At 33.9% G+C, this 23,138-nt stretch overlaps 1 protein-coding gene across 4 annotated transcripts in view; it reads right to left on the bottom strand.

Moving 5' to 3' along the window:
• LOC140745380 (uncharacterized) overlaps positions 1 to 22,754 on the bottom strand; it is a 47,242-nt gene extending 24,488 nt beyond the window's left edge. The window contains exon 1 of one of the 4 annotated variants that reach the window (XM_073077200.1): positions 22,561 to 22,754. The gene's annotated coding sequence lies outside the window, so the exon portion shown is untranslated. Of the gene's footprint in view, positions 1 to 22,029; positions 22,204 to 22,297; positions 22,479 to 22,560 lie in introns of those variants that run through there. The other 3 variants (XM_073077202.1, XM_073077201.1, XM_073077204.1) reach the window with 3 other exon arrangements.
• Positions 22,755 to 23,138: the final 384 nt, after the last annotated feature.

Here is a 23,138-nt window from a genome sequence, read left to right as displayed (position 1 = left end):
AGAAAATTACAGAGAATCCGAGTTCCGTAAAAAAGATAAATAGTAAAACGTTAATGTAGCGTAGCATTGAACAAAACGGCAGACAATGCGGACTTTAAGAAATCCAATTAAATTTATAAGTTTCGCTACACTCTAAGCCATATGAAGACGCGTTAAGCTTTTCCGGGAAGACAATGAAACAGTAGGGATGGCCAGACGGGAATAACTAAACGAAATGAAATAAACACAATATCGATATAATCTATACATACGAGTATAATAATACTGTCATAAACATGTAATATTATCTGAATATTTTGTTAAGTAGCTACTTTTTTACTATTTATGTTAGGTAAAATAGTAACTGGTTTAAAAAGAATAGTGCAGGGAAAGATATAAATACTGCATAGTTCATAGTATTGTTTTTATTTAGATATAATTGTTGTTAAACCGATGAAATGGATATTAATTGATTAAAGAAAAAAAGAAAGAAGAAGAAGAACATTTCTTTCTTTCTTTCTAATTGATTATGAATAAATAAATCTTTTTTATTAGTATTTGCCAGATATTAATTTGTCTCCGGTAATGCTATTATTTTTGCTTGCGCCTAACTTCTGTCAAATCGGTATTCACATCAATTTTTACAACACTTGTAATAGATTCAAAATCCATTTTGAAACAGAGCCACCCCTATAGCAATAATGCGAAACGTAATAAGATTGTTCCCGGTAACCGGTAGCAGTTTCCACCCGCTCCGACACCGGCCACTCCATGACCCATCGCCTCCATATTGCATTGTAGATATTTTTCAAACTATTTCTTTTTGCAAAGAACACGAAGTACACAAATATTTTACTTTTGAAGGTAGTTGAACCCATCATGATTCGACTGTGGACTTACTTAGCCTTTCTAATAAGCATAAAAATATTTCGTTAGAGCACCCTTAGACGCTATTGTTTTCTAAATCTCTACTCTACTGCAAAAACTTTTAATTTGATATACAAATTTATATACACTAAATTCATCCTAATATCACACAAGTTGGATATGTATGTGACTTGTAAATGCTAAAGGTATATGTGTGTGTTTAAAATGATGATTGAATTTTTTTTTTTTTCACAATTTCCGTCTCGTAAATAATTTTATTTATACAGGTTTAGATGAAGATCCATAGAATGCAATATAGTACAAATTTAACTTATATAGCGTTAATAGTTTCAAAGAAAAATAACTGTGTCAGGCGAACAAACTTACAGATAGACTGACGAAACTATAATAGTGTCATATCCGCCATTTAGTTACGGAACCCTAAAAATCCGGAACAGACAGAAAATTAACCAATTTTGGTACGGAACACGAAACAAATCACACGTGTCAAGAGAGCATTAGGCAGCAATCCAACTGGATTCGACCATTAACCCCGTTTGGGCTTTATCAGTCCGCTTTCATGTACTCTATCTACTAAATGGATTCATGTCATAGTAAGTATATTTTCATGAAATACGTTAATTATTAAAAAAAAAAACAAATGAATGAAAGATGAATCTAACAAATGTAAATATGACGAAGATATTTTCTTTTCTTTTACTTATGTTTCGATCCTGATCACTTGAACCTTTCATATGGATCAAGAAGAATCCAACAAGCCTAAACACGACGAGTTAGCTAAATATTATTAGCATTGTATTTAAATTTAAGTTAATTATTCCAAATTTCAGTTCTTAACACTTTCTACTCTCATATAGCGTTAGGCTACTATGATTTTTCCGGTGTTGTGGGTGCACTGAACATTTACACACAAAATATACAAACAACCGTACCTTATACAGAAATCTAAATTTAATGAAATATCTATTTGGCCGAGGCTTGAACCTGGAACTCACTGCATATCACACCGGTATAGCGACCGATCCGCCACACAGGCCGTATAATTGCAAAATTTAAAATTATAAATTTTCCTCATACATACGAACATAGAAGTTAAGAAAGCTTACAAAAATGGTACACGAATAAACCGCTATAGTCACATCCTGCACTATTTCATACCGCAGTGGACAAACACCGATTCCCAGTCGGTGTTACTCAGTTTAAAAGATAGTGATAAAATATGGTTGGCAACGGCTACGGAGCAAGCATACCCCACTGTTCCCTGTAAGCTTGTTTGGAGGCAAAGAGCTAATGACTACTAGAACTGGCAGAGGTTTTAGTGCGTTTTATCGACTGGGTATAATATATTTCTGCCTAAAGTAATGGTTAAGAGCCTAATTGATTACGTTGTAACTAGGTGTTCTAAACTAGTCTTCGGAGTATGTACAGCTTAAATTTATAACGTAAATTACAACTCTGAGCACCGAAAAATACTGCAATAGGGCAGTTAATAATTTAATTTAATTTAAAGTGCAACGAGCGTTAATTTATCCCTGATTCCTAAACGCTGCGACCTTCCTTAACGAATAACGTAAACGCTTCATCACGAATTTAACTTATGATCTTCTTAAATATTTGTAAAAACAGGCGGTATGGAAAAGGCGGTACTATTCAAAGCCTAAAAATAATACCGGATTTAGTCTTTTAAATTATTTAATCAGACATATTTTTTGTATTTGAAAGAATTTCAGTGGCTCTATTTGTTAGTATGTCTTTGTTAGTGAATCTTGCGACATAACTTGTACGAAATAATGGAGCAGCTTATGGAAAAATATCTGGTTAGAAAGGCAAATTCCTTTCGGAAATAACTCGATATGGTTAAGATTTCTGGCAGCCACCGATTTTGCGTGATATCAGCGTTTATTATCCTAGTATTTCTTATTATTTGGCAACGTTCGGTCTTTATGTCGAGTGTTCTTAAGAATTTATTAAATGTATTTTTGTAAATTACTCTGACATCGCTTTTGTCTTACAAATTTTGTGTTTGTGCAAAAGAATTTCGTGTTGAATATGTTTCTCAGGCGGAAGAAAAAAGCTGTCAGTTGTAAGCCTAACATTTTTAAGTAAGTTTTACATGTTACGTTTAAAAGTGAAATAAAATATATTAACCCATCTTATGAAGACAAGTGCAAACTCATATATATCATTATATTAATTTTATATTAGTCAATCATTCCCTGTTAGATAAGGAGAAGGGTACTACAGGCATCGTCACCAGAGTGAGGTAGCTAAGATATGTTTTAGCGCAAAATCGGTGGCTGCCAGCAATATTAAACATATCAAGTTATCGTTTATCGCTTACCTTAATATAGCTTCGTGGTTTAGCATAGCGAACTGCTTTAAGTGTTGGGAAGTGTAGATAGGTACAAAAACAACACACATATCTAAGATTAGATTCCACTCCTATTTCAAGTTACTTCAAATACCCAAGGCCAAGAGTAACCACTTATGACGGAGCATGCTCGTTTGGTCAAATGTCATAAAACTTTATTGCATTGTGGTTTAACAAACGCAACCAACAAACACTTGTCCAACAAGATCACAAGCGTCATATTGTTTTACATAAACCAGCTCGTCCGTTGCCAAGGAAAACAATGTGATCCACTTTGTTTTATATCCGTCCAGATGCTTTTATTGCCATTCGTGCCATTAAATCATAATAAATAAATGTTTTTACAAAATGTTGACATTGTTTTCGAAGACAGGAGCATTTTATTTAGTAATATTCTTAAACTATTGACCACTCTACCATATACTGTGTTCGAAATCGTGTGTTTAAATTATTCATACAAATTTCTATTTTACAAAAGTTAAATGTATAAAAATGTTTTTTTACGCCCAAAGCCTATTAGGGCTTCCTATGTAGCGTGTGTCAATGGACTCACAAAAGATAAATAGACAAACATCCAGATTTAAAACAGAGGGTTAGTCTTGCATCAGTTGGTTGCCGATGTCCATGGGAAGCACTAGCCATTCCCTACAAGTGGACAGTACGCTCGTTTTATATTTAATTTTTAGGTTTAAAAAGTATAACGTTTATTTTATTTCTAAAACGCTATAAACAAAACTTTATAACTTAAGTTTGTTTCTCCATTAAAGCGTATGATAATTATTCGTCGATTTCGCTCAATAAACCTTTTATACTCATTTTTATTTAAGTCATTGAATTCGTATTAGGAAAGTTTCCGGTCATAATTTATATTTTGTTATGAAGCAATCTAACTTTTTGATCCAGATATCGTTTAGCGTACCCATCTATTCGTGATACGTAACAAAACAAAGTTATATTTTGTTCAGAATATAATTTGATTTATATTTGTACCTATTTATATAATTCTGACACGAGTGTTACAAATAGTAGACATTTTTAGAACGTATTCCTTTAGAAATATATACGTAGAAATTTTGATATCTGAAAATAGGCCTCCAAATTCTATTAATAGATTGGACTGCCTAAGCTATTGAATACTTTAGCCGCTAACTAAAAAACGAATAGAAGTAGTAATGTATAGGTTATTAAGTGCGGCATGTAAGGGTTTTTTTTTCTATAAGTATTGTGCTAAATATTTTTCTAAGACAAAAATGAACAAATGTAGGCTAACACTCTATATATTTTTTGAAAAATTCAAAGCAGAATGACCGATATGTACCGGATACATCTGTAAACATACATTTCCTCACATTTGATCATACGACGCCTCAAAACAAGGTCAACTATATTTATAAGGTTTCTTCAAACGGAAAATGCATTTTCAAACATTTTGAAATATTTTTATTTCATCCGGTTCACATATTGAAATGAAAAGGTTTGAAAAATGATCGGTCTTTAAGTTTATTGATATTTCACGAGTCATAAAAAAATGTAATGCCTAATCATATTCTCTACCAGTCAATATCATGATGGCAATTAGCAAAATTGCTGAAAAAATATTTCAAAATTTTAAAGTAAAATTTAAAGTAGAGCAATCGTTGAAGAAGTATCCTTAAAGAGATCTTTCGGCGATGTGAACATTATCTCCTTTCAAAGATTACTGAACTGTTTAGGCTAACTATTTATATATAGTTTCTACAAATAAGATTTGACAGCTTTAGGGCAGATCTACAGGAAATATGACTGGTAAAAATATTATTATTAAACAAATTCCAATTACTTAAAAATACAGCATGTGTCACTTTTACAATTTAAATGAAACCAATGACACCTCATATGTCAAAACCCGTCAAGCCGTTTGAGCTGACGAGCCTGCGAAAAAGTGGGACAGACATACATAAGCTCGAAAAATATTTCTCTCCTCAGAGGGAGCTCATTTTTCGTCAGCATTGATAGAAATAATTCAAGTAATTTTGGTTATTGTGAGAAGCATTAACATTGTTTACTGGTCGTTACTCTCAAGGGCGTGGCGTGACCGACATCTTGGATCGTGGAAATGTTGCTTGATGAAATATATCACGTGTTACGTAGTTCCCAAACTGAAATAGAAAAATCGGTCAAGTGCGATCCGAACTCGCATTGGAAAGTTCCGTAGCATCATGATATTTAACACTGTATTCTAAAGATAAACCTCAAATTACCGAAACCTACCGTTTTTTGTACGGAGAAGGCCTTTTATTTTTAACTACTTTATTTTGAATATTTGTGGCTATAGTGGCTTAATAATAAACAGCCTGTTAAAATTTCAAGTGTCTATCTATTACGATTCAAGTGATGGAGACTTGCGATAGCCGGACAGATAGCGATGGCTTTCTACTCGTAATAGTATCCCGTTTTTACCCATTGTGTACGAAACCCTAAAAAGCCCATGGAAGATTGAAATAGAATAATTTTCTGTCTTAATTCTGTTTGATTTTAGAAACGATAGCCGACTAATGGACATTTTTTTTGTTTAACAGAGTAGGTTCGGTAATTCAGTACGACAATAAGCATTGGTCCACCAATCAATAGGAATTCGATCCGCTCGGTGGTATGTGATCATTGCCGCCCGTGAACCTCTCACCTTGTTCCACTCAAAGATTAGTGTTATGCTATGCTTGGGGACTAAATCAGAATTCTTCATATAAGCCTTGCCATAGTTACAAAAACTCCAAGCACATATTCTGTGTTAATAAACTGATAACAATAAGCTTGATTAGATTAAATTGGAATACATTTGATTTTTTTATGCCAATCGAACCATTTTATTAAAAAGCATTATTGTTTTCTAGACTAGATTAGACTAGACTATAACAACAGACAAAAGACTAAATGACATTTCGCCAAAATGTAATTTATAAATACACTTTAGAAATTGCACCAAAAACATTCTACCGACAATGAATTTCTATTGCATTTGACACTATTCCAAGGCACGAGAAATCGTAAATGTCGATATAATTAGGTCACAATTGAAACGCGCGGTCAAATATATTAATATATTAATACGAGTAGCAATATAAATATTCTGGATAGACAGATTATGCATTATTGTTTAAATGAAGCATTTTGGAGTTGGCATTTTGCCGCAGAGTATATTCGTGTGTCCATGGTTAGCATCTAGGACACTCGTTGACATAATCGTCACAACAGAAAGCATTTAGAAAATCATTTATTTGCGTCAAATATTCTAAAATACCGCGCTCTTGAACTGTCTCATGTAGCCGAATTGTAAATTGTGACGAAAATAACTATTTTACATTGGGGAACGTTTGGAATGGGCTTTCAGATTTATAATCATATTTTTTTATACAATAAATGTATTTTTTATACGTTTTTAATTCCTCATTCCGGGTCTCGAAAGTGTCAAATTATCTTACAGACGTAAAACTTTCTACAGATACCTAATCTCTTAAAAATTGCAATAGATTTTTAAAGAAACGTAAAACTTATGGCGCGTGCAATGCATAAATGTAAGTAAAAGTAACTCAGTGTAAGAGAAAACTTGATCAGCTCATATAATTTGCAGTATAATATGACTTTTTTTTATAATATAGGCGTAGCAGACGAGCATGCAGTCCACCTGATGGTAAGTGGCTACTGCCGCCCATGGACATATGTAATTAACCCCAAATAGGATAAGATATTCCTAGCTAAGGTCGGCCACAGATGCGCCGCTACTCCTGATGACTAAGCTGGAACGCCTCGGAAAAGTCTGTCTCCCTTCAAAACGGAACACAGCAGGGCTTAACACTGCTGTTATAAGGCGGAAATAGGTGTGGCGGTGGTGCCGCCGGAGTCGAACCTCAAAGGGTTCTACCACCTTCGAAGTGTAAGATAACCTATTTATGCATCAATTACAAAGTTTTAAATGACATCATAATAAAATGTTTACACCCATTTTCTACCTAGACACATTGTAATATACGTCACATACGAGTAAAACGTATACCAAACTTTCTTATCGCTCGTAAACATAATGGAGCATGAATATATTTTTGGAAACGAAATGTCACAAAACGTTATAATGGAGCGAAAATAAGCAATAACAATCAATTTACAGCGAAATATGAGCAGAACACTACACATATCAGCGTAAAGCGCTTTGTTTCAGCTTCACAATCTGAGATCACAATTACATTGCTGTTTACGAGTGTACCGCGCTGTATATCATGTAAGGACCAGTGGGATGATTACGTACAAAACATTCGATGTTTATTTATGGCAAATATTCGCATAATTTGTAAAGTGTTAACCGGTTGTAATAAAAAGTTGATAGCGAGAGTTTTATGCGCCTATGGGTATTCATTTAAACGCAAAATCTCTAATTTTCTTGGAACAAATCACGTCTATGTCAAATCACAACAAAGCTTGTAAATATCATTAAATCACTGTTAAACTGTATTTTTTACTAGAAAATCTCATGAGACTCGAATTAACCTTATACTTGTCTCTTAACCTTATACGTGTTAGTTAAAAATACATAAAGTTAACAGATTAATTTAATTGACCTTCTGATTTGTATAACTTGTCTATTATTACAATAATAACTGAAAAACTTTTATAATTAACATACTTCGTGTATTTTTCTAAAATATCTTTTTTAGTTCTTTTCCATAAAATGAGGATACATATCAGCGTAAAGCGCTTTGTTTCAGTCTTACTATCTAAGATCACAATTACATTTCTGTTTATGAGTATACCCCCATAGAATATACTAGGAAGTCAGTACGATAGTTACATACAAAACATTTTCATAATTACTTTTGACAGACATTGAACTATTCGCTGAATTTACGATAGTACTTAAAATTGATTGCCAAAATCCATTAGTGATATCCTTTTATACAAATAAATTTAACTGAAATGTCTGTCTATAATTACGAAGTAGCTAACATTTATTTTCATATATTTATGTGCACAATATTAATAGCTTTAATCTGTTTCTTTTTTTATTGTTGCAATGAGTGAGCCTGAAAGTGTATAGGCTTACATTGTATTATTTATATTGCGACAATTGCATTCAAATGAAGTTCAAACACAATTATTCTCTCTCTATTTACCAATAAAATATTAACGTAAAAGGTTTTATTCCATTATCGAAAAACCATAAACGAAGCTGTAACACAAAATATTTCAAATACTTTTAGAAGTGAAATTAACTTGCAAGAAGCTTTTAATTTAGTCGACTAACCGACAGCCCCATAATAGTTTAGAACTAATATTCTGTATATTGCCAACGGCAGATACCTTATAGCCGGCAATATTGGCAATATTGCTAACGTTATAACAATATTGATTTATTCGACCGCGACCCGCGTGGCGGAGCGGTCAACATACCGGTCTGACGCGCAGTGGGTCCCGGGTTCGATCCCCGGCCAGACAGATATCTAAATGATGAATTTAGGTGTCTGTTTCTGGGTCTGGGTGTTTGTGTATTTGTCTATGTGTGTGTCCATGGCTCCCACTATACAGGGAATCCTAGAGTGGGGCTGTGAGTGTAGAAAGCTTTTATTTATTTATACAGAGCTGTTGATCAATTTTTTTTTTATATGATGCAAATCTTGCCTTTAAGCTTGGCCATAGATGCAAAACAATGTCCCTAAGGGCAGCAACCTCTGAGGACTAGCTTGTAACGTTACACGTAATATATTTGGTTTCAAATGAGAACACAGCCGAACTACACTGTTGGTATGAGACACAAATGGCACCAACTGGGCTACACACTAGAATATTGCTCAAATAATTGGAACAAGGGTATTGCCGCAAATATATCCGGGTTATAGTTGTCGGCAAGGTTGCCAGCTACATACAAGATTTATTGGTCGTATGCGAACACCTTAAAACCACAAATTCGTCGTCGTGGTCGTCATTGACTTTCGATAATAGTACGTAGTTATGTAAATGACGTACATATGTAGGTGTAATATGTAACGTATTTAACATCATTAATATTATGAACATTTCTGTAATACCTTTGTCGTAAGACGCAATTTTCTAATTGAATTTTACGGCATATGTATTTTTTATTTGTAGCGCAGCGTAATTGCAGCAAACAGCGGCATTTACCAGGCATTTATCAGGCATTTTGAAAGGCATTTACCTTTCTTAAGTCCATTACACCGTATTTTGCTGCTTTAAATATATGTATAACAGACTGACTATTGAATTGAAGAATTCCGTATTGATTTGGTCTTTAATGTGTTTATGACACCCACAAGACAGATCTTAGCGTAGTGTAAATTAAAAAATACTTTGGATTTCAGATCAATCGTAAGGTTTTACAAAACGGATCTACTGTGCAGCTTGGCTTATTTATATGCAACCTTCCAAGTGAAAATCCGGCATATGTATGTTTTATTTCTAGCGCAGCGCTGTTTGCTGCAATTACGCTGCGCTGAGCAATATTTGCCTTTAAGTCCGTTGAAACGTATTGTGCTGTGACACCCACAAGACAGATCTTAGCGTAGTGTCGCTACTTTAGAGTATAAAGCTAAATATACATTAATTTCCGGTCAATCGTAAGTTTTTTTACTTAACGGAGCTACTGCGCAGCTTGACTTATTTATGAGCAACTTACCAAGCGAATCTTACGGCGTATGTATGTTTTATTGCCGGCGCAGCGCTGTTTGCTGCAATTACGCTGCGCTGAGCAATATTTGCCTTTATTAACTCCACTGCACCTACACTCGTGTCGCGAATAATACTCTAGCATTCTGAAGACTTTAGAAAGCGTTACCATTTACTTGTGTTTGTGTTATACAAATGTTTGTTATGGAGCTATAATTTATTTTGAAGATATTATGAGCAACATTTGACAGTGTGTCCTGAAATATTTGTAGATTTTAAGGGGTAATGAATCCATACACATCCTTCGGCGGTATAGAAAAAAAACTTACTTGACGCATTTGAACTTAGCAATATTCACTTAATATCAAGTAAATCGCAGCTCAACTTCTTGTGCTAAATGGATAAGTTTTTATTAGCTTATTCATACGAAAATATACAAGCCTTTGTGACCAATACCAAAGATATTTTCACCTAAAAATATTTTTCCGTCCAAATTTCCTCTTACATTTCTAGAACAATAGATTACGTGGTCAGACAGATTTATAGCGGGGGTAAGGTAGCAAAATGTCAAAAGGCTAATTGCATACTGTAGTAACAATTTTTAGATTCACTATACGACTGAACATGTAGTTCACCATATATTTTTAACGTTAGCAAGCACGAAAATAAAAAAATCAAACCATAAATGAATTTTCTGTTAGGTATACAAAAGACGCAAAAGTTACAGGTTGATATTTTTAAAAGCAGAGAATAATTAATTCTTAAATTAAGAAATATTATGACCATGACTTTTTAACATGAAGGTGGCTATACTAGTAAATATTGCAAGATTTGCAAAAAAATATTTTTAAGGAATATGGCACTGTAGCTACATTTCGTTTAATAATTACGCAGTAGGTACTTCTTTACGTTAAATACAAATTTATTTTTTACATACACGTACACATATATTTTTTGTTAAATACCAAAGAATACTTCTTACATATGTAGGTACGTAAATACACGGACGTTTTTTTATAAAACACTGAGTTATACAATTTTTGAATATTTAAAAAAATCCATTTCATTTATTATTGTGTAATATCAAATTAGAATGTCAAGTATCTACTCGAACGAAAGTTCTTAAAATTAATTAAACTTACACTTTATACGTAACAATTGAGTCTACCTTGACCACAGTTCAAACCAACAAAGTCTAAAATTGCTTTAAAATCGAGGTGTGCTAAGTTCATTAACACTTGGCAAAGTTTATCACCTGGATCACCTTGCGTGACGTCACCTGGCAGGCCGCCAGCCCTGGATCTGTTCTCCATTTAGTGAATGGAACGGTTTATATTATCTGCTGTAACGAGAGATGATGTATGGCCTTTGTGATATCTGTATCCTGATATATGTATACTGTTCGCGTTGTGTTTTAAACAAATGAACGTTTATGTAATGTATGGAACAGATCATGGTGTGTGTCTATGCTCTACCCGATTTTCGAAAAGGTAGGATAAATTAAGTTAGGCATGTCATTTTACACAAAATATATTGAGACAAAAAATATAAACAATATAAAAAAATATCCGTCTCGAAATGATTTGTGTAATCGAAAGATCGAGTATTGATTTTTGGATAAATTAAAGTTAAGGGAGGACCAACCCACAGATTAAAAATTATCTTCTTTGTGGAAACGACTGACTAAAAATATTTTTGTAACAAAATTCCTTCCTTGAAAAGTCTTTGTCGATAAAGAAACCTTTGGATCCAGAAATCGCGTTAATCAGGGGAAGCCAAACGAGGAGTGGACCTTATAAACTAAAACTAAAATAAAGAAGAAAACTAAAACCAGAAATAAAGTTCGGAACTACGGAACATAAATATCATAGGAATAAAACGAATACGGAACATAAACCACGCATTTGAAACTTAAAATTCCGACACTGCGTTAATTGTCGTTTATCTCACTTCGCAGGTTTACACTAACAACAGAGCGTAATTAAAAAGATACCACGATAATAACTGCCGGTAACCATAGCAACGGGATGGAAGCAAAATATTGTGCAACGTAATTTAATTTCCCAACTGCAAGTGGCTTCGGATATAGCGAAAATATTCCCATATTTTTTTTAATATGTTCTCATTCTGTTTTCTGTTGTTGCATCGTGTTGCGGGTGTGCGATCCACTTTATATTATGTTACGTGGTGACGTAATATGCGATCCCAGAGAGATTAGGAGTCTTATAGGATGAGACCGTAAGATAAGGGTTCGGATATAACATTTAAATTGAAAAAAACTTGTCAGAATTTGTCGAAATTTATTATTTGTAAATATTATTGTGATACTTCATCATCAACCCATTATTGTCCCACTGCTGGGCACGGGTCTCCTCTCAGAATGAGAAGGTATCTACAAGACGTATATGATTATGCCATACAAGCTCCCGTAGGAGCTAAATAAGTACAATAATAATAATCTTTAGTATTAGGTTGCTCACGCTAATTGTTGGCACTAAGAAATTCTCTCATTATTACATCTAAATTAAAGGTATTCAGTTCCCGTGGAATCGAACATGGCTCTACACTGCCCTCCATCAAGCAGATTTAATCTATAAATCCTAAGGAAAACAGCGCCATCTACTATGAAGACGAATATCTTAAGTACGTAAACTTGATTGGAGATGGCGTTAGTTGACGGAACTTATCAATATTTAATTTATATTTTAAATAACATTTTATTTATTTACATGTGAAACAAGCTGAATGTGACGTTCATAATCATCAACCCATTTCTGTCCCACTGCTGGGCACGGGTCTCCTCACAGAATGAGAAGGATTAGGCCATAGTCTACCGCGCTGGCCAAGTGCGGATTGCTAGACTTCATATACCTTTGAGATATTTTTTTTTATAAATCTCTCAGGTATGCAGGTTTCCTCACGATGTTTTCCTTCACCGTTTAAGCAAGTGATAATTAATTTCTAAAACGCACATAAATTTGAACATCAGAGTTGCCTGGGATTTGAACCTCGGACCCCTCGATCGAGGGGCCGCGTTTCTTAGCCACTAGGCTAGCACTGCTTTTTATTGCAATGTGACGTTGCTCAAATATAAACTTTTCTTCAAATCGTTCGCACTGTTTACGTGAAACAAAGGCTTGTTCGTTGAAAGTTTTATTATAATACGGAAGTGTACAAATACATAATAGTATCGCTTACGTCGTCATAATATTTGTAAGGAAGAGAATTCAGAGCATTTTTCTATTATAGTAAGAGGGAAATTTAGTTGGAATGCATTTAACCATAAGGAAGTATGCCCTTCAAATAATGATCAAGAATTTTATTATAAGCTTACGATCGTTATATAAAAAGGGTCAAATTTCCGGATATTTCCGGATACACGTAGTTAGATATAATATAAAGTAAAGCAAGCTGTATTAAAATATCTTGGACGCGTATATGGTGTCCATGAACCCTATAAAGACCTATAAGTGCTCGTCAAAATAGCCCATATTTGTTTCAGAAAATTTTAAAATTAGTTGAAACAAATAGGAAGAAAGATGAAATAAAAAAGTATATGTTTTTTTTCTAAGAATAATGAGTACCTACTTAATAAAACGCGTTCAGTTTAAGTTAAACGGATGCTCGATAAAATAGTATCGTACTGATATGATTAACCAAAGGAAAAATAATTTTTATGAAACTAAACATAAGTTATCAAGTACATTGTTATGAAACTAATTGCCAGTAATTATGTGTAGAATTGCTCTCTACGACATGGCCTGATTGCTGTATCAGGATTGGAGTGTAAGACAGGTGTTGGTTAGCCACTTACGCCCGCAGGCTTCAGTTCAACTGACATTTGATACAGATCATCATGGAAATTCTCGTTGCCATAGGAAATTTCCATTCCTCTAAAGGAAATTCCTATTCCTGTGATAGCTCCAAAGGTTCTCTGCCTCAATGTAATTGAATACGTTTAAGGACATTGGCATTTAATTGCCTTGTAATAGTTATGCAAAATGGTGGAACCTTGGTCGATATTCTCAATAGCATTGTTAACTATTGCTATCCCACTTCTGGGCATGGGTCTGCTATCAGAGTATTGTTCAAACTAGTGTTTTTCAAATTGTAGATCTTCACACCCTGTGAGGTCTTTGAGCCTCTTAGTCCTATTCACATGCCACGGACACCGACGGATTAACCTTCAACATATTTTTTTATTACAAAAAGTTTAAATTTAATTACCCAAAAATATCAATTACCTCGCCTAGCACACGTAATAATGTATTTACCTGCTAATTAAATTGTATTTGTAACATGCTAGAATACATGTTAAAAACAGCAGGCAGTAGTGTTACCTACACTTGTTCATTTTCATGTGTTTAAGGGTTGCGAAAATTTTCTACATGCTGTCGTGAGTCGTGTCATGAATAAGATTGAAAAGCGCTGGTTTAGACTCCCGTACGCTAGCCAAGTGTCGATAAGACTTCACACAACTTTAAACTTTATAGAGAACTCTCAAGTATGTGGGTTTGCTAACGATGTTTTTATTAAACTTTTCAACTCCTACTATATATTTATAAGTAGTATGTTACTGTTAGTATTACATAAGAATGATGCTACACTATTTTTTTACCCTGTGATGTACTGTGATCCTGTATGAATGGTGCGGTAATAAATTTTTAATAGAGACGATCAAACTCATTTCACGTGCCCTCTGTAACCTCCGTGATTGATCTCAGGTAGGACCTCATTCTTATCTTATCTGGGGTCGATTACAGATGTCCTCGGGCGGTAATGGTCACTGATCATCAGGTTGATTGCAAGTTCATTTGCTATTTCTATTCGATAAAGTAACACAAATAAACGAGTATTTTTTTGTTTGTTAATTTTCGTTGTTGGCAACTCACTGGTATTCAAACACAAAAAGCAATTACACGTATAAAATATGAAAATCTAAACAACGTTTGTTGCCAACGTTGCCAAAAACAATCGTTCGCACATTTGCGATAATATATCACCAACAAAGCAGCGGAGGAAATAAAATCCAGATCAATGCCCAGACAGACACACCTGTCTGCGGAATCGCTGACGTATCCAATACCACGATTCAACGTGATCCCTCTACTACAATGTTTACCTGTGCCACGTGGGCAAATATAAACAGAGTAGGGTTTATTCACCTGTTATTATTTTTGTTGCGTTACACTCTGGAGTTACAATTTGAAACTGAAATTGAACTTTCCTTCCTCAGACGCATTGAAATTAGTTTTTTTGTGAATATTTATTTTACTTTTGGCATAAAAAATGACTATGTAAAAACCTGTATCAGTGAAAAGATAACTAAGAAAACAAATTTTTAATTTCATTTTATATATCTTAATCGGAAGACCCATAAAATGCTTTCATTGGATGTTAATAAAGGGAACAAAAAATTAATATTATAAGTCAAAAGAAATTGGGCCAATTAGCGCTGCCGCCACCGGAAGAACTCGTGAAATGTTTAGCTCAAGGGTCAAATCGCACTGAAGTTCAATCTTGTTACAATTATCGGTGTCATGGTGAAGAGATGTCTTTTCATCGTGATTCAACTATACTTAAATCTTATAAAATGAGTGTAAATAATTAACATTTATATTTGAAAAAAAATACAGTAAAAATAAAATAGCACGTACAATGAGATGTACCTGAGGTAATTTTAAAGACCTACAATAGATCTCCGATTGGCCTAAGACCTATGACAGGTCAACGTCAAGTCTTGCCTAATTTGAAGTCATGAGCAAACTGGCAAGCAGTTCACTAACACACACGTTAAATCTCCAAGACGTGCTAGCCCTTTGCAACTTAGTCTACTCGTATTAAATAGAATATTATATTTCCTGAAATGAATCGTACATCTTTGACAACACGTCTATCTTCAATATCCATTGTAAATCCGGCTGCAGAGTGCAGATCAACCACGAAAACCTAGGAAAGTTCACAAAGTAATATTACTTTCGTTGTGTTAAAAATAATATACTTTTTTCCAAAACGTCACAGGACGTGAACGAACAGGGCCACAGTGGGCTTAAACCCTTGACAACAGGTTACTTTCAAATATTCAAATAAAATATCCGTCTTCTAAACATTTTTAGTATATTTGTGTCAAGTACTTATACATAAACCGGGCATACCTTGTTTATGAAGTGATGAGATCATATTAGTTCCGCTGTATGCACTGGGAATCCTTACAAAATCTAGGCTTTGCACTATACGTCCTATAATATAGTTAGTTACTATGTAACGGGTACCTTTTATGCAGTCAAAATGTTTGTTTAAACCAGTTTTAGACCCCCTCTAATTAAAACTTCTAGCCAAACCTCTCATAAAACTAATGTTCGTATTAAAAAAATTATAACACGTCATTCGATTGAACGGCAAACGAAAATATGTTAAAAAAACATATACGTCTGATTGTTCTTAAAATGTTCTCAGAGTTGTATAAAGGTACCAATTTGAATGATCTAAATCTCTCAATTTGCAAGGATACCAGTCCGAAGCAGTATGACTGGCAAGGGTTGATAATAACATTCAAATGCTACACAGATTTATAATTTAATATATACTAGTTATTGCCCGCGGCTTCGCCCGCGTTTAAAAGAAAATAATATGACATACTAACAAACATAAAACTAAAAATTCGTACCTTCATTGGAATGGCAGTGGCGCCATCTGGCGAAAATTGGTCGTACCAACTCTGAAACCTTCGTAGGCTCATGGACAACAACTTTGCTGAAGATCATCACTTGATCAAATGCATAGTTTATGATTCAATTGTTACCAATATCGATTAAAATAATCTATTTTTTCGGTCGAAAAGATCGATTCTCCAATTAATCGATCCGAAAATACAAGGCTAAAACACTTATTTAAAAGTACTCATTTTTACTAAACCCATTGACTTAAAACACAAATTTAATACTATTCTCACAAATGAACTACTTAGCATTTGTTACGTCATGATATCACACAATGTTTGTTCATAATGACGACATTAGACTCCGTAGAGTATACATCGAAGATTCAGTTCTCATATTGTACCCATTAGAAGTCTATATCGTTAATCGTTTGTGGCTTTTTGTTACATTTCAATAAGAATTACATTGATAATTTCATTAGTGTGTGTATTTATAAAAATCCATCAAAATAAGCTCCCAATCTGTATAAAAGCTATTTAAATAGCACCTTAATGATTTGCAATTAAAAGGAATTGCAAATGTATAAAATTAATCGCGACTGAAATTTCTGGTACAGTGGTTGCGGTTTCCGAAATAAATTAAGCGTCCTATAGGAGCGTTTTCATCACTCAGCCGCGGTCGTAATGTGCATTTGTATAAAACAGTGCTTCTCAAACTATGATAAGTACCCCTTGGAATACGTCAGATAATCGTGAGGTACTCGCTCGAAGTTTGAATTAAAATGAAACGAAGTAGCTCCTAGATACGCCTCAATTTATAACAGATGAATTAATTTAACACACATACTTATTACCACGTTAAGTGCGATTTTTTTATTTTTACGCTTTCTTCACTCATAGCCCTACACTAAGATTCCCTGTGTCATGGATGCCAGAAACGAATATACAATAATAAAAATAGATGTCTATTGCCATTTCTAGCTATATTTCTTTATTAATAAAACAAATTTGTTATACCTATAGCATGATTTCTTAAAGAGGTTCGTCGTCCCTTTGAAGTTCTAATGGGGGTACATGGAGTTGACAAGTTTGAGAACCCCTGATATGAAGCATTATATAAATTGCAGTCAGAACCGAACATTAAGTTTAATGAAACGAAATTATTTTTAAATATGAAGTCGGGAAAGTAGCTGCCACTACCAATTTAACTGGTTAAATTCGGAGCGACCTTTTATCTATCTTTTGTCTTTTTAATTCAAAATATTGTGAATATTTCGGTAACTTTTTAAAAATACAAACAAAACATTAACATAAAGTAAGTACATGAAAATGAATAAGAATTAAAAAGTTAATAGCTCTCTATTTAATCAAGTATCCCTTTATATAATTTAAAAATAAGCTTTAACGATAAAACACAAGTTTAACCATAAAGGAAAGCTTATCGGAAAAGAAAGCTCTTACTGTAAGGGAAGTTGTACAGTAAAGGAAAGCTTTAAATGGAGAGAAAGACTTTAACGGTAAAACGAAGCTCTAACGGTAAAGGAAAACATCGAGAGGAAAGCTTCAGGCCTAAAAGTTCTACGTTTTTCCCATGAGCTTTTTAAGAAAAGCTTCATAAAAGATTTTCTTACGTTACCAATGATCACTTTACTTACACTAAAATTACTTAAACTAACCTTTGCCAAAGTTCTAAAATTGAAATTTTTGATTGAAAATTAATTAAGATTTATTATTTCTAACAGGAGTAAACAAACTAACGTCATTTCAGGCGAATTTTAACGCCAGTTAATGACTTTAAACTGCAATTTTCGAATTCCCTCGTTTTATACAAAATACCTTCATCGAACTAAAAACAAAAGATTTTTGCCTGTCTAATCGACCATTTGTCTGACTCTCTGTTTATTTGTTCGAGCTAATTTTGGCAACGGTCAAGCTAATGTTCACTCGGCGTTAGTATGCATAAAGATGTTATTGTAAACGTACCTAACGTTTAGGTGCTCCAGAGGAAATAATTTAAAATTTTATAGATAAATGTCATGTTGTAGTATCTATTTTATAAATAAGTCACAACTTTAACTGCTGAAAATAGAAACAAATAATGAAAAAGAACACTGAGAAGTTTAAGTAGAAGAGATCAAGCTACACAGGCGGATTGGTAGACTTCCCTCTAATTTGATGACGTTTTCATATAACTCTGAAGCATGTAGGATTCCTCACCATGTATTTCGTCACCATTAAAAGCATATCGATACCTTAATTCTAAAATCAGTCAACTCCACTTTTTGTCAAAATGTTTTTTTATTTAGTTTGATTTCGTTCAACGCCATTTACTATCAAAATGAATTTAAAAATACATTTTGACAAAAAGTGGAGTTGGCTGATTTGCGAATTAAGGTATCGATATGAAAAGTATTTTTAACAGAAATAATAACAGTTAAGTGATTTTGAAATTAGGTCTCTCGCTCTGCGATTCGAATTTCGAGTATCCCAATTTTGAAAGTTACATACGAATTAGAAAGTTGTTATCGCTAAAAAAGTTTATTCATGTATAAAATAATTATGTAATATATAAATTCAAACCTAATCTTAATCGCATAAACTTAGCATTCGGTAATAAACTAGATCTTAGATCTAATCTTGTGTTAATAGTATGCTCTATGAACCCAACAAATTGCTGCCAAATATAATTTACTTACTGGCACGGTTTCTGGAATATTACGGAGAAATATACATTAATGTATATTTTACCAGAACTCTATTAAATACGTATGGTTATTTACCGTTCAGGCCATAATACATACAGACTGATTAATGCTATGACTATTAAGCCAAAAGATTTGTTTACTTTTACTGAAGAGGAAGTGGTCTTGGTGGTACAATAAATTCTGTCTTCTCCTTTTTATAAAATTCCTTCGATAAGGCAAGCATTAAAATAAAAGTGTGTGTCTCTAGACATTTAAATCTATTCCCACCATTCTAAACGTATGTCTATAAGGACCAATCTTTAAAACTACTAAACATTTTTATGATACTTTCATGTAAAGAATTGCTTAACATTGTTGCCTGCGAATTTAATTAATTCATGTTGTAATCCTACAGTCATGGTCTCTAGAAACGTTGAACTATACATAAGCTAGAGCATTATTATACCTCCCAATATCGTGTTGCTATCTATTTACTCAAAATTTGTTATTTCTTAATCATCCCAAAAGCATGTGATAACATGATAAACTCCACATTCTACACTAAGGCAATATAAAAGATGAATTCCTAGAAAATTGAAAGGTGAAATACAGACGCAACCGCGCGTTAAAACTTATAATAAAACTACTAAGCTTTCCACGCAGCTCAACGAAATATTATAAGAAAATCAAAGTTATTTTCCAGCAATACACGTTCTGAATGATTTCTCTAAGAATTTCTAGTTCAATGTTCCGGATTTAAAAGCTCAATTATATTTAGTCCGGTCGAACGAACGTCCGGCAAACTCATGAGATTATTTGAGAATTACTGCCAACGTTATATTGAAAGAATGAAAATATATTAAAACATCACGCAACATTATAAATAGAAATAAAATTAATGTACCTAGTGCTCAGTGGAAGCAATACGAGATAAGTTGTTTTAAAAAACGGGGTAGTCTTTGGGGACTAGATAGAAGTGAAAACTAAGTAACTTGTGTATTGTATCGTCGAGCTATTAGATTTTTATATTTGGTTTGAAAATAAGTGTTCCTGACCAGTTTAAACTTTAATTGACGACCCGCGTGACGGAGCGGTCACCATACCGGTCTGACGCGCAGAGGGTCCCGGGTTCCATCCCCGGCCAGACAGATATCTAAATGATGAATTTAGATTTCTGTTTCTGGATCTGGGTGTTTGTTTATTTGTCTTTGTGTGTGTCCATGGTACCCACGATACAGGGAATCCTAGTGTGAGGCTGTGACTGTAGAATACGTTAATTTTTAATGATAATGCGTTCGATTCATAGACATTTATGGTTATTCCCAAACAGGATTGAATATTTACTCAAAGTCAATCACAGATCCGTTACTACCCCAAGACTAAGTTGACATAACTCATGTTAGTTTATCTTAAATATTCACTTGGTAGTTAAACAGACCGTCGCTTATAACTTCCGTAACAGAAAACGTAACATAATCGAATAGAAAACTGACGTTAGAAAGTCTGAAATGACCGAGTCACAAGTTGTGTTCTATTCATCTGTTGCGTTTTATGACCGTTCAGTGGTGAAGGCCAGTTAGAATCTGACATAGAATGTCATGATGTAATCGACCATGACATAAAAAGAAGCAACGCCCCGTTTATATCTACAGACATCGAACGTATCATACACGGAACGTGGCAGGCCAAACTATGTTGTTATACAATGTTTTGAAAACACAGGTCATGTCAGCGTTGCTGTATTAAAGTAGGTACATAAATATATCAATACCTACACATTGTACTCCTAGTAAACTGTAAACTTTTTTGTCTGCCACGATCCGCTTATGACACGCTCTTTGTATGTAACCGAATTCTATTTACAAAAAACAGAAACTTATAAGGCATCGGCCACTACAACAGTCAAATGTGGACAGTATTCTGACACTTTTGAAAACTTTTTGAGAACTCTCAAACTTATATATGTTCACTTGCCCAGCAGTTGTTTAGTAATGGATCGGTTTGATATTCTAATATCATTAATGTAATCACTGTTAATTATATCAATCTCAAAGTTTTATTTGTGAACGTCTCGTTTTCCTACAAATCATTATTCTTGGAAAAAATCATAAAATATGAAATTGTACCTAAAAAAGTTGTTTTAAATGTTAGTAAAGGTGTTGATCGAATTATTCGATAACTCGCAAACAAATTAACTGCTTAAATAAATATATAATAATAACATAGTATTCCTAGAAAATATTTTTCGTGACTTGTTCAGAATGTAACAAGTACTTGTTCAAGTGATTCTGATAGTTTTTAATTGTAAGCAATAATAATACTTAGCGGTAATAAGTAAATAACACATAATACATTACATTATGTGTTGTTTATAGATAAAGTAGAGATCAACTTTATCTGTTGTCGCCTTAAAATTTAAAGCTCTAAGAAGCTTTTAAGTTCAAGCTCCTAATAAAGAAATTATATAATCTACTTAATTACATTTTACTGAAATTTTGTAATCTTTAGAAGTTGAAAGTTATATATTAAAATTTCAAGCACTTAGTAAAAAATTAAATTCTAGATATAGGTATTGTATATGATATAAAAATGTATATAATGAACAATGTGAAACATTCCATTAGAATGGTAAGCTTTATATAAATTTAATGTATTTTCATTACAGACATCGTCATTTATTATATGCCACGGCGCCAACCCGTTTCGAATATCACTTCGAGGTCGTCACTCGAAATAAATTCGATTTTAATATCACACTGCATTCATGTTGGGACAACGTAGAGAAAAGTTGCAAAACACGCCCGCCCACGGTATCATAAAAATATCGTTTATTTTCTCCCGAGAGCGCCGCCGCCCTAGTGTATGCACGGTTTATGTGGCTGAAAACATTTACGTGCAACAAACTGAACCAAGTTATTAATTGTCTTAAAATAAAGTTCCGAACACTTCACAGATAATTATACACGAAACCCGCAACCTCCAAGTAGTTAAAACTTAGGTTACGCTCGAGTTCTAATAGGTTGCTAGCTGCATGCGCTAAAAACTTGAACGTATACGAAAAATAATTACCGCGCAAATTAGTTAAGACTTAACGTTCCAAACTTTGTCACACACAGCCCGAGGCCGCGATTAGCATGTTCCCCGGCTAATTACACACAACTTACACACGTTTTAAAATAGTTTTTTTTCACTCGTCATTTATTTTGCCAAGGAGAGGTGATGGGCGCGGTCGCGGCGCGAGCGATGACTGAAGCTTTGTTATCTATGCGAAGTGTGTATTATAATAATAGTGATAATGACATTGCGTGAGGTGAAACAGGTGTTTTACAGACCTGGGAGCAGTCGTGTGACGATGCGCGCGCGCACCGCACGGTTCCAGACCTCCAGACTGGCACTACGCCGCAGCCCGAGCCGACGGTCGGCGGATCGCCCGAACTCTATTTTTAAACGAATTGCTTATAATTTTATTGTTTGAGCGAAAATCTAGCAAAGGCGACAAGTGAGCGCGCCGGACGCAACACTTCTAATGCCAAGCCGCGTCCCTAGCCGAGAATCCCTATAACTCGGTAATAGGTGAGATAGCGTAATCATATTATATTCCCAGTTATAATACCGTTTTTCTAACTTTTCTGCGGTTTTGAAACCAAAAATCACGGCAAATTTTGTATGATCGCATCAATTAGTAACGTATACATACGTACTAATTACGTCAAGGTCGCAGGTTCAAAGCCGTTTCATATTTGTCTTCAGTTCAAATCGACAAACGTGCAAATGTTTTTGTTTGTTATTTCTTTACATGATGTAAGTAACAAATAAGTCTTCAACTACTATCTATTCGAGACCCTAATTACAAATGAAAAATAATAAATTAAACAAAAAAAAACACATGCTACCTGTCTAAAGTTCGACC

This window comes from Epargyreus clarus, unplaced genomic scaffold (genome assembly GCF_041222505.1).
Source record: "Epargyreus clarus isolate Ecla_fem2 unplaced genomic scaffold, WU_Ecla_fem_2.2 ptg000010l, whole genome shotgun sequence".
Taxonomy (NCBI): domain Eukaryota; kingdom Metazoa; phylum Arthropoda; class Insecta; order Lepidoptera; family Hesperiidae; genus Epargyreus; species Epargyreus clarus.
This window is presented reverse-complemented; position numbering and strand designations above follow the sequence as displayed.